Here is a 13,978-nt window from a genome sequence, read left to right on the forward strand (position 1 = left end):
AGAGAAGGATCCAGATGACTCAGGTAGTGAAATAGGCATTGAAATAAAGTGTGTTATGTTCAGCTGCATGTTGTGCCACAAGGTGATCTAGCTTGTTTTTTGGCAACATTTTTGACAGTGACCATTTATCCTGGTGTACAGCTGGTTGGTAGTTATACCAATATAAAATGCTGTGCAATGACTGGAGCATGACACCTTCATATGCCAGCCTTTTCATGGGCCATCTAGAGGAGACCTTCCTAGCCTCCAAAACACCAAATCCCTAATATGGTTCACGTTCATTGATGACATGATCTGGACTGAGGGCCAAGACACCCTATCTTCATTCCTTCACAACCTCAATACCTTCTCTCCCATCTGCTTCGTGTGGTCCTCCTTACAAACAGCGATCCACCTTCCTAAATGTTGACCTCCTCCTCCTGATGGCTCCATTTGCACTTCTGTCCACATTAAACCCACTAACCACCAGCAGTACCTGCATTTTGACAGCTGTCAACCCTTTCAAGCCAAAAAATTCCTCCCATACTGCCTGGCCACCTGGGGACAGAATACCTGTAGTGACAAAAACTCTCTTACTCAGTATGCTGATGGTCTCACCAGGGTGTGCACCAACAGGCACTATCCCCCAGACCAAGTCCACAAACAGATCTTCTGTGCCATTTCCCTTCACACACCCCATCCTCCCACTATCCCCCAAGAACCAGCCACAAAGGAGTTTTCCCTTCATCACCAAGTACCACCCCAGACTGGAACAACTGAACCACATCCCTCGCCAGGGCTATGATTACCTATCATCATGCTCTGAAATGAGGAACAAACTACCTGAGATACTTCCCACCTCTGCTAAAGTGGTGTTCCATTGCCCACCCAACCTCCACAACATCCTAGTCAGTCCCTATGCCACTCCCAATCCCAACCCCTTGCAACAAGGATCATATCCCTGTGGAAGAGCCAGATTCAAAACCTGCCCAATCCACTCATCCAGCACTTCCCATACTAATCCTGTCACAGGTTTATCCTACCCCATCGGGGCTGAAACACCTATGAAAGCAGCCATGTCATTTACCAGCTCTTCTGCAATCATTTTACAGCTTTTTATATTGGTATGACTACTAACCAGCTGTCCACCAGGCTGGACGGCCACCGCCAAACTGTGTCCAAGAGCAACATGTAGCTGAACATAACACACCTGATTTCAATGCTGCTTCACTACCTGAGCCATCTGGATCCTTTCTTCCACCACCAGTTTTTCTGGACTGTGCATATGGGAGTTATCCTTACAGTACTTTCTCCACTCCTGTAACCATCTCGGCCTCAACCTATGGTAACAACTGTCACCACACTCTCCACCCAACAGTTTCCACCCCCTCTGTCCTATTATATTCTCACCTCCCATCCTATTTATTTGCGATACTCTGCCAATGCATCCACCCATCTTTCCCCGTTCCTCTCCTTTTTTTCCCACCTTCCTGCCCGACAACCTGCTGATGCTGCACCTGCTGTCATTCTAGTCCCTGCACACTCCCCCACACAATGTTTGTCTCTCTCACCACCCATACGCTACTATTCCTTCCCCTTCCCCATCTCCACCAGACTGCTGCTTGCATCTCACATGATAGTAGCATTCCAGCCTGAGATGCTCGAGTCAATTGTCATGTGTGCATGAGGTGTGCTTGCTTGTGTGTATGACTGATGTGTGTCTCTCTTTTACTGATAAAGGCTGTGGCTGGAAGCTCTATGTAAGTGTATTTTAATTGTGCCTGTATGCAACTCAAAGTGTCTTCTTTACATTAGGTAGTGATCTGTCTTTCCTTACATTTTTGATATTCCTACCTGGAGTTTCCATTGTTTCATATAATAGAAACATACAATACATAATTCTTTTGCATTATTTTTAAAGACTTTCACGAGTATCTCAGTTGTATTTTAAAGAAATTGCAATAATTCTTTTTCCTAAATACACAAGATCAAAACAAATTGCAAAACAATTTAGAAAAGATATCTGAATAGTGCAAAAATTGGCAGTTGATCCTAAAGAACGAAAAGTGTGAGGTCATCCACATGAGTGCTAAAAGGAATTCGTTTAACTTCGGTTACACGATAAATCAGTCTAATCTAAAAGCCGTAAATTCAACTAAATATCTAGGTATTACAATTACGAACAACTTAAATTGGAAGGAACACATAGAAAATATTGTGTGGAAGGCTAACCAAAGACTGTGTTTTATTGGCAGGACACTTTGAAAATGTAAGAGATCTACTAAGGAAACTGCCTACACTATGCTTGAGCGTCCTCTTTTAGAATACTGCTGCGCGGTGTGGAATCCTTACCAGATAGGACTGACGGAGTACATTGAAAAAGTTCAAAGAAGGGCAGTATGTTTTGTATTATCGTGAAATATGGGGGAGAGAGTGTCACAGAAATGATACAGGATTGGGGCTGGACATCATTAAAAGAAAGGCGTTTTTCGTTGTGACGGAATCTTCTCACGAAATTCCAATCACCAACTTTCTCCATTGAATGTGAAAATATTTTGTTGATGCCGCCCTACAGGGGGAGAAATTATCACAATGAGAAAATAAGGGAAATCAGAGCGCGTACGGAAAGACAAAGGTGTTCGTTTTTTCCGTGTGCTATGTGAGATTGAAATAATAGAGAATTGTGAAGGTGGTTCAATGAACCCTCTGGCAGGCACTTAAATATGATTTGCAGGGTATCCATGTAGATGTAGATGTAGACTGAGTGCAACGGCCTTACACCACCTTACTGGGAAGGCCTGTATGCCCACATGGTACCATTCTACTGGTCGACTTCGGATCCAACGTCTTGCTGCGTCAACAACGTCCCCATCATCCACATACTGATTTTCTGCATCCTTCATTGGGCCAAACAGGTGGAAGTCACAATGTGTGAGATTCGCACTGTGGGTTTGAGTCCCAGTCTGGCATGAATTTTCATCATCACCATTCCATTCTACAGCTGACAGCTGTCCATATTCGTAATTCCAAATACATTTAATGTACTTTATAACGGCTGTATTTCCCGCAGTGTCTGAAAGGAACTTTGAACCGTAATTCAGAATAACACAGGTACTGCCATATCGTATGGAATGAGAGTGTCCACACGTTCTAACGTTGCAGGAGTCGCAGCTGTGTGCGGCTGGCCGGCACGCGGGAGATCGGACAAGTTTGCATGATTTTGTTGTGACGATGACAGACACACAAAAGAAAGTAGTAAGTTTTTAATTAAGGCAGTTGCTACATAATTTTCCAAAATCACTTTTTATGGTCCAGGCAGAGCTGCAGATCGATCACTCTTACAAGATTTCAACATTTTGTTGTGTTGTTGATGTATGCATTGCGAATGCTTCTTGTTTATCTTCACAATTACTCAAATCAATTTTTCCCACACATCATCCTCAATTTCAAGCAATTCTTATTATCTTAAACTTTATAGGACTCGTTTTTGTGTATCTGCCAAAGAGATTTCAGTTTGTATAATTCAATACACTATAGTATTATCGCTAACAATCACTTTATAGCCTTTTTTTGGTACTGTGAAACACACACAGGGCAAAATTACTAATACATAAAACCAAAATATGGGGTAATAAAAATGGCGGCACGAAATTAGAGCGACTTTGAGGTTTCTGGGTTGTGTAAAGGGTCTCACACTTGAGCAACAGATGGCAGCGATCCATCACATGGGCGACCGATCATTACATGCATTGCACTTGTGTGGGCAAATCACAGCAATCGGTAGTTGATCACTGGTCACATGGAAATCCCAGGCAATCTGATGGATCGTATGTGATTCATGCATACAATATGACTGCCTGCCTCAGTAGTGGTGGTATGTGGAAGATGACAGTGATTTGTTTCTCTGTTTATCAAGTGTTGTTGTGTAGTTTTCTTTCCTTCTGCTTTTAGCAACAAACTGACGTTAGGATTTATAGCTACCCAGGGACCTACTCTGAGAAGTGAGGTGGGAGCCGGAGTTGCCATTTATATTAAGAAGAAATAGAAAGTACACCCTCCGATTTTGGAATGATTAGCTTTTTGAAACTTGTGCTGCAGAAGTAGAAAAGATGGGAAGTTTGTAGTAATAGTTGTGATAGAATGGGTTCCTTCTTAAAGGCAATTCACACTAGCCATCACATCACGTCATGCCATGTCCCATCCCGTGAAAACATTCTGCAATACATTTTAAATGGCAGCATCCACATTGACCGTCCCATCACGTCACACCATATCACAGCACCATCAAGATTTCTCTGGAGGAAAATTCTGACATCTGCCCATTGCTGATCATGTGACCCACAATCTCCTACAGGTATGTATATCCTCCCAAAACGTGGCCATGGGCAAATCTCCATGTTTCATTTTGTCATGGTTTTCGTGATTGACATCAGGTGTTTGTTGTTCACTATTTGCTGTATATGGTCTCATTTCCTTATTTCTTTTGTTAACTTTTATAATAAATGACGACAGATTAATTGAAACAGTGAGACAGCAGTCTATATTGTATGACATGAATGTACTAAATTACTTGCCCTATACAACAAATAAAGTGGATGTTTATAGATACTGCTACCATATAATATTCTACAATGAAGGGGATTGCAACATGGCTGCAACTTGAAGCGAAAAAAGTAGTATGGGTACAATCAGATCAATTAGTGGGTGGAATTTATTTGGAAGTTGTCAGGCATTTTTAGTGTTACATAAAAAATGCACTGATACGTTCAGACACAGCAAGCTGTTTGTTTAGACATTAATTTCTGGCAGGCCTATTTATTGTCAAACAGCTCACTAAATTGTTTGTGAAACAGTTTTGTGACCATCAGTGGTAATATTTACAGAGTGACAATTATTGAACTATATGAAAAAACACATAAATTAGGTACAAACTACGGCATCCACAAACTTTACTCAACATGTAAACATCACTACAGATATCTGGATTTAGGTTATGACATGTTTGATATGCCTGTCATTGGCGATGCTGTGAGGCAGACAAAGAGTGAAATTCTGCATGACCTGCTGAAGTGTCAGAGTATCGATGCTGTCGATGACTTCCTGAATGGCTGTTTTCAGCTCAGCAATGGTTTTGGGGTTATTGCTGTACACCTTGTCTTTAATATAGCCCTACAAAAAGGAGTCACATGTGTTCTAATCTGAAGAATTTGTCGACCAATCGAGGCCCGTGCCAGTAGCCTCTGGGTACCCCAGTATCAGAATGCGGTCCCCAAAGTGCTCCTCCAGAACATCAAACACTCTCCTACGAAGACGGGGCTGAGCTCCATCTTGCATGAACCACATCTTGTCAAAATCAGGAATTTTTGGATAATTGGGATGAAATCATCTTCCGAAACTGTCACTTACCATTCAGTAGTTACCGTGCCATCAAGGAGTATCACGCCGATTATTCCATGACTGGACATTGCACACCATGCAGTGACCCGTTCAGGGTGAAGAGACTTCTCAATTGCCAAATGCGGATTCTCAGTCCCCCAAATGGGCCAATTTTGCTTATTGATGAACTCATCCAAATAAAAGTGGGCTTTGCCACTAAACCAAACCATCTTCATATAGTTAAGGCTAACCGGCCATTGACCTTCTTCTGTGTGGATGCACACACATTGCCCAACCTCTTACGAGACTCAGTAAGATTGTCTGCTGTGAGTAATGAGTATAATGGGCAGGGGCACTAAGATTGTAGTGTGTGGACATTAAGTTGGGAATATGGTCCTCACAGGGAGTGTGCAAGGGAGAAGTCCCTGCAGTCACACTATCCTCTGTGCCCTCAGTGGCTCAGATGGATAGAGCATCTGCCATATAAGCAGGAGATCCCAGGTTCGAGTCCCAGTTGGGGCACACATTTTCAACTGCTCTTGTTGATGCATACAATGCCTGTCAGTAGCTTCGGGTCTTGATTTTGTTAAAAGAAAAGAAAAAATTCCTTGACGTCTATATTTATGTGCTGCTCCATGACTCTGCTGTCAATATCTTTATTCTTGGCTTGTGTGTAACTTCTGTGTTTTTTCTTACAGTAAATGTGTTGTTTTTTCTTATCCAGGGTGTAATTACAAAGCTAATAAAATGTTTTCTTGCCTTTAAATAATATTTTTCATCAGGTTATGGGCCCAGTACACGTGTAAAGGCAAACAACACAGTTTAATTAAAACAATATTTGAAATGAGCGTATGTCTGTAAAGAAACATGACTGCTAGCGGCGATTATAAGGTCAGCATTGATAAGCTTGAAGGACCTGACGACTGGGCCAAGTGGAAATGGCATATTTCTATGGTGCTACGTTCATATGGACTAGAAGATATTATTAACGGTACACGTGAACGTGTAGAGTTGCCGCAAGATGCGACAAGTGAACAAAAAGAAGCGTATGTGGAATGGCTCAAGGACGACGCAAAGGCAGCAAGTCTTATAGCAAGTGCGCTAAGTAAACCTGTTGCAGAACTCGTCTTAACGTGCAAGAATGCTAAAGAAATCTGGGACAAATTACGCGCCCGATTTGAACGTAGCAGTACTCAGCGTTTGAATATGTTGATTGAAACATTTTTCCGTGTTAAACGTGATGAATCGGAAGATATTAGTGCACATGTGGCCAAACTGCAAAAGTTATTTGTGGACCTGAACGATGAATTAGCAAAACATGAAGAAAATACGCTATCTGAAAGAATCTTAAATGGTTGAATTTTGTCTACACTGGGAAAAGACTACGACAATTTTAAGGATCTCTGGGATACGATACCGACAGAAAAGCAAAGCTTGAATTTATTGATTGAAAAACTCTGTACTATTGAACTGCGTGAACAAGACGTTAATGGAAGTGCAGCTTTTGTCGTTTCTAAAACAAGAAAACGGCAAACAAGTAATCAGCAAGTAAAGATGACGAAGTCACAATTAAAACAGAAGTTTCCGTGTAATAGATGCAAACAATTAGGTCACTGGGCAGCAGTGTGTCCACAGAACACTCGTGACAGCAATAAAAGAAAAGAGAAGAAGCGAGACAGTGAACACGCTGCATTTACTTCATACGCTATGGGTGTGTGTACCAGTAATCACAGTGACCCAAATAAATGGTATTGCGACAGTGGCGCTACAAATCATATCACTCCCAACAAACAGTATTTTGTTTCGTATAGTGAATTTGATGTTCCTCAAGTAATTTCATTGGAAAAACAAGATGTCAAAATGTGTGCGTACGGTCAAGGAACAGTTTACATCCAAATCCGACGAAACAATAAATGGTACAATGCTAGAATGGACAATGTTTTGTACGTCCCTGATGCAAGTGCTAATCTGTTCTCTGTGAGAGCCATTGCCTGCAGAGGCTACAGTACTAATTTTAGTTATAATAATGTCTGTGTTCGAAAACAAGTCAGTGGCAATATTGTTATGACAGGTTATGTGAAAAATGGACTTTGTGTGTTGAACATGCGTGTTGTTAGAAATGCAAAAATAAATCGTATGAGCTTGATGACTTCATCCGAAACATTGCAAGTGTACCATGAAAGGTTTGGTCATCAGAATAAACAACATGTGAAGAATATTTTGAAAGGAATGAACATTAATGTGGAAGATGCCAAGAGTGAATTTTGTGACGGCTGTGCGGTTGGAAAGATGCATAGGCTGCCATTCAAAACACGAACAATACGCGCTACAAGTACTGGTGAATTAATCCACGCGGATGTAAATGGACCAATGAGCACGAAATCTTTTGGAGGCAAGCATTATTATGTATATTTCAAAGACGATTTTAGTAAATTTCGTCGAATTTTCTTTTTAAGACACAAAAGTGAAGTGTGTACTGTGCTTAAGCAGTTTTTAAATGAAGCACGAACTAATGGACATGTTGTCAAACAATTTAGATGTGATGGTGGCAAAGAATTTAACAATAAGAATGTCAGTGAACTGCTTGCAGACAGGGGAATAGAGCTACTGATTCCTCCTCCTTACACTCCTGAACAAAATGGTGTGGCTGAACGGGAAAATAGGACCATTGTTGAAGCTGCCCGGTCAATGCTACATCCGAGTAAATTACCTAAAGGGTTGTGGGCAGAGGCATGTAACACAGCAGTCTACCTAATAAACCGTACTGGAAAATCTACAGTTGAAAATAAAACCCCTTATGAACTATGGTTTAATCGACCAGTAGGACGACTTGATCATCTCAGAATTTTTGGCACAGGCTGCTATGTTCACATTAACAAACAATTCCGTTCCAAGTTTGATGATAAGGCAGTTTTTGGACGACTTGTTGGATATGTTAATGACAAAGATGGGTTCAGAGTTTGGATTCCATCTAAAAGAAAAGTAGTGTTGAGTCACGATGTAAAATTTAAGCCAGAAATTGTTTGTGATTTACATAGTGATCATGTTGAATTTGAAGTCCCTCGGGAAGAATTTAATGATCCGAATTCATCTAAAGATGACCAATGTAAATCTCCTAGGCTGTACACTTCTGGAGGAAGCCAAACTCAAGAAAAAATTGGCACTCTCGATTCTAGAGAAAGTCAAGAGTCGAGTGAATCTGAAGAAAATAAAGAATTAGCAGAATTTCTAAAAGCAGAAGCTGCTGAATCTTCTAATGAAGAGAAACAGAAGAATAAAAGACAACGAAGAAAACCAACCTGGATGGAAAATGGTGAATTTTGTATGGCAACAAAAGTTGATGCACTTGGATACAAAGATCCAAACTGTTTTTCAGAAATATTGCAGTCAAACGAGAAGGAAGAATGGATGCAAGCTATTAGTGAAGAACTTCAATCACTTAAGGAAAACAATACCTGGGTGCTGGTTGACTGTCCGAAGAATGCCAAAGTATTGCAAAACCGCTGGGTTCTACGGCGAAAGGTCGCAGTCAATGGAGATACTCGCTTTAAAGCCAGATTGGTTGCAAAAGGCTATATTCAGAAAGCAGGAATTGATTATGACGACGCCTTTAGCCCTGTGGCACGTTATGACACCATACGAACTCTGTTGGCTGTAGCTGCTTCAAAGAAAATGCTGCTAGAACAATTCGATGTAAAGACAGCTTTTTTGAATGGAATACTTGAAGATGAAGTATATATGGAACAACCAGAAGGTTTCGAAGATGGTACAGGCCGAGTATGTTTCTTAAAAAAAGGTCTTTATGGGTTGAAGCAAGCGCCACGTTGCTGGAACAAACGTTTTGTTGAGTTCATGAAGAAAGCTGGTTTTTCAAACAGTGATGCAGACCCATGCCTATTTTATCGTAGACAAAATGGAAATAGCCTTTATGTGGCAATCTACGTTGATGATGGCGTGATTGTCGGCAGTAACAAGAAAGAAATCGCTGTTTTATGGATCTTTTACAACATGAATTCGAAATAACAACTGGCAGTCTTGACAATTTTCTTGGCATAAAAATAAAGCAATATGAAAAAGTGGCTCAAATGGCTCTGAGCACTATGGGACTCAACTGCTGTGGTCATAAGTCCCCTAGAACTTAGAACTACTTAAACCTAACTAACCTAAGGACATCACACACATCCATGCCCGAGGCAGGATTCGAACCTGCGACCGTAGCGGTCGTGCGGTTCCAGACTGTAGCGCCTTTAACCGCTTGGCCACTCCGACCGGCAAAGCAATATGAAGATGGAGCAATAATGATAAGTCAAGAGAAATACACAGAAGAAATTCTGTAAAGATTTCGAATGGCAGAATGCAATACAACCTCAACTCCTATTGGACGTGAAGACAATAATCAAAACGAAGAAGTTTCGTCATCTGTCCCCTACCGTGAAGCAATTGGTTGTCTCATGTACCTTTCAACAGTAACTCGTCCAGACATCACTTTTGCAGTCAATAAAGCTGCTCGAGCTATGGAGAAACCAACCACTGAAGACTGGAATAGAGTAAAGCGCATTTTCCGGTATTTGAAAGGGACCTTAAATTTTGGAATTGTATATAATAAAAAAAAAGAGTTAAAGATTTACGCTGATGCAGATTTCGCAGGTGATAACCGGACAAGGCGCTCAACAACTGGAATTCTTGCAAAGTACTCAGGTGGTGCAGTGTCATGGACAAGTCAGTTGCAGAAAGTAGTGGCCACATCCACAACCGAGGCGGAAATAATTGCAGCTAGTGAAGGAGCAAAAGAGTTAGTTTGGTTACGTCGTCTGCTATCAGAATTAGTGGAAATGTCGGGGCAGCCTCCAGTTCTTTACATTGACAATGCTAGTGCATTGAAGTTGGCAAAAATCCAGAATATCATCGACGTTCTAAACATATAGAGGTCCGACATTTCTATGTTCGTGAAAGATATCTGAACGGTGAGATTTTCTTGGAACACATTGATGGACACAACCAGTTGGCAGATATTTTGACGAAACCTCTTGAACGAGTTCGATTTAATTTTCTATGTTCAGAAATTGGCATGCAAGAGACAAAGCAATAATTTCATGATTTTTTCTTTTGGAGGAAGTGTTAAAAGAAAAGAAAAAATTCCTTGACGTCTATATTTATGTGCTGCTCCATGACTCTGCTGTCAATATCTTTATTCTTGGCTTGTGTGTAACTTCTGTGTTTTTTCTTACAGTAAATGTGTTGTTTTTTCGTATCCAGGGTGTAATTACAAAGCTAATAAAATGTTTTCTTGCCTTTAAATAATATTTTTCATCAGATTTAATTATCATTTCATTCAGTTTGAATGTCCAAACGCAAACCATTCAGAAGTTTTGAGGATTTTATTTCATGTAGTTCAATAATTGCCGGCCGCGGTGGTCTAGCGGTTCTGGCGCTGCAGTCCGGAACCGCGGGACTGCTACGGTCGCAGGTTCGAATCCTACCTCGGGCATGGGTGTGTGTGATGTCCTTAGGTTAGTTAGGTTTAAGCAGTTCTAAGTTCTAGGGGACTTATGACCTAAGATGTTGAGTCCCATAGTGCTCAGAGCCAGTTCAGTAATTGTCACGCTGTATGTAGTTTCACTAGCTAAACACAGTACAAATAAGGTACTCGACCTACCAAAAGCCAAATACAACATGTAAAGAAAACCTATACTTCTTGAAGGGGAGATATGACTAACGCATAGACATTTGCACTGCATTGGCAGCTAACGTTTACTTTAAACCAACTTTTCAGGGGATGTGATGGCAGCTCGTAATACTGTGTTCCTTTCAGTAATTCTGGATGTAACTTGACGTAACAAATGCAAAATCTAATGCTTACACTTTCCAAAATATAAAATGCAGATTACTCTTCCTCAAGCTCTTTGTATAATGTGAGAAATTCCCTTTCTGTTCCACTTAATGACTTTTTTTCGGACCCACGCACTTTCTTTGTGTTGTTTTGCACTTCCGTCTTCCTTCCCTGCAAGTTGTTTTGCACTTCTGTCTTCCTTCACTGCAAGTTGCGACCATTTTAGTCCAATAAATGTCATTTTCATACAAAAAGTGCACTCCAGCATCCATACATATAAGCTACCATGTTGTGCATGTGCATTATGCAGTTCAGCGCGTAAAAACAGTTGAAAATGGCTTTGCGAAGATCACGATTTTCGCGAAAAGAACAGTTGAGGACAGCAATGGAAGTTGACGGTGTTGTGACGGGCAGTGTGAATTGGCCTTTATGAATTTGTGTTATCTATTTATTTATTTTATCCATCTTTCGGCACTAACATGCAATCGATGTCGTCAGAAGAGTTACAGCTATTTGTACATTATGTTTTACATACAAAAATATTACATAGTAAAAATATAGCAATGTTGTAAACTATTAGCTTACAACAACCTCTACACCTAGATCCATACATAACAGTAAGCCATAATTTATCAGCATTAACATGCAATCAATGTTGTCAGAAGCAGGCGCGGCTCGTGGTTTCTATACTGGGGAAGGCTGCGGCATTTATCGATCGGAGCTAACATAGACCTCGGGTTATGCTACAGATTAGTCTGACATAACAACTAAGAATTCAGGGGGAGGGAGGTGGGAACATCACTTCTCTACCCATAATTTTACGTACTGTATCTTCTATAATCAGGTATTAAACATCATTAGAAGCTAACTTCGAGTTACAATCTTTGATTAGTGTTTTTATACGTCATCATTACATTTTTTGACACTTTGCAGCAAATCATATGAAAAGATGCGTCTCGGAGAGATCTTTAATGCGATGAATGTTAACTTTGCGGCTGCTTAATATTTTTGGTGTTTTCATATCTAAACTTAAGGCGTTTATTGTGGTTTACCTCCAAAGCTCGAAGTTTACTAGTTCACATGACGATACTGTGATGTTTTGGAGACGTCACAGGTCTAGTGCTGTGATTGCATGGCGTGAGCAATCCGTGGAACTGTCATATTAATTCACATGTTTGAGAAGCGAACAGTTCGCATTTATTGTGTATTATGAAAATATGCATTTATGTGTAATAGTGCACTACAGATCTCTCCAAAATACGTCATTTTTAGTACGGTTTGTTGTGCTAAAGTACACAAAATGTGACACTGTAGCGCAACACACTGTACCGGTACCAAAAGTGATTCGTTTCGGAAAATGTCATCACGTTTATGACTGGCTAAACATGACACTACCCATTTTTACTCACTTCACTTAATAGGCTAAGTAGGACTTAATATAAAGAAATTACCTCTAATCAATTGTGAATGCACGTTTGCTTACCTCAATTCATTTGTTTATAGACGAAATCAGCTCGTCTCCCCTCCTGCGCAGCAAAATGGTCTATGACCATTTCATTGAAATTTGGCCGATTCAGTAATTCTTTCGCTAGGGAACACACTGCAAGCGCACAAAGTCTGTCCTCATTCATAGTGTTGCGCATGAATGTTTTCACTCGCTTTAACGTAGAGAAATAGCTTTCTGCCACTCCGGTCATGGGGAAGGTTACTATTATTTGCAGAAGTTTTACAGTTTCAGGAAAACCTTTAGCCAGGTTGTTATCCTAAAGAAAGTTCAACAAGGTCAAAGCACCTGACGCCTTCATAAAATCTTTTCGGCTGTACAACACGTTCAGCTCATTACGTAGATCTGAAGACTGTAAATTGAACAAATTAACAGCTATTTCAAGTTCTTTTTCCGGAAAAATAGTTTGATGTTTTGCAAACAACGATGGATCAAACAGCTGTGCAATCTATAAGTGATAATTGAAACTGAATCGTTCTCTGATCTGAGTTGTGATGAGGTCGCAAACGTTTCGTGCACACACTATTATTGATTCTGTGAAACGTCCCCGTTTTGCAGTTGGTTCTACCTGTTCCCAGTGATCGTCAGTTTCAAGTGAGGTCCTAATTTGCTGGACAGAATCTGCAAAGTGCGATACATATTCATCAGTTTTCACTGCATCAATATTCCTCTGCTGCAGTTGATTAGAGAGAATGTCACAATGAGGCATGACTGTATTAAAAAAATTTAACCAGAAGAGGAAATCTTCGTCTTGCAGGAAACCTTTCAGTCCCATGGCCTTGTTTATTGTCTTGTAATCACTGGCATCATCATCGATAATTCTTTCTAGGCACTCGACAATTTCCTTTCGGTATTTGTACACAGTGGTTACGCTCCGTGATTTAAAATTCTATCTGATGGACTGAGGACAGGTAGGAATACGCTTCTTCACTACTTCGACAAGAATGGCTGTACGGCTAGAAGACCGGGAAAAAAGGTGGAAATTCCTTCCAAGTTGCTAAAGAAGATCCGCACTTGTTCACTTCCCGTCACACAACATTCAACAATTAAATTTAACTGATGGGCGTAACAGTGAATAAATTGAGCATTCCTGTTCACTTCTCTAATTCTAGTTTGAACTCCACTTTTAAGGCCACTCATAACAGGAGCACCGTCGTAACACTGAGCTATCAGTTTTCCAAGTGTTCCATGTACATTCATTTTCTTTAGCTCGCAAAGAACAGCTACAGTTACATCGTCTGCACTGTGACTTTTTGGGCGTACAAAGGAAATAAATCTTTCATTTATCT

The sequence above is a fragment of the Schistocerca cancellata genome, chromosome 1 (assembly GCF_023864275.1).
Source record: "Schistocerca cancellata isolate TAMUIC-IGC-003103 chromosome 1, iqSchCanc2.1, whole genome shotgun sequence".
Lineage (NCBI taxonomy): Eukaryota > Metazoa > Arthropoda > Insecta > Orthoptera > Acrididae > Schistocerca > Schistocerca cancellata.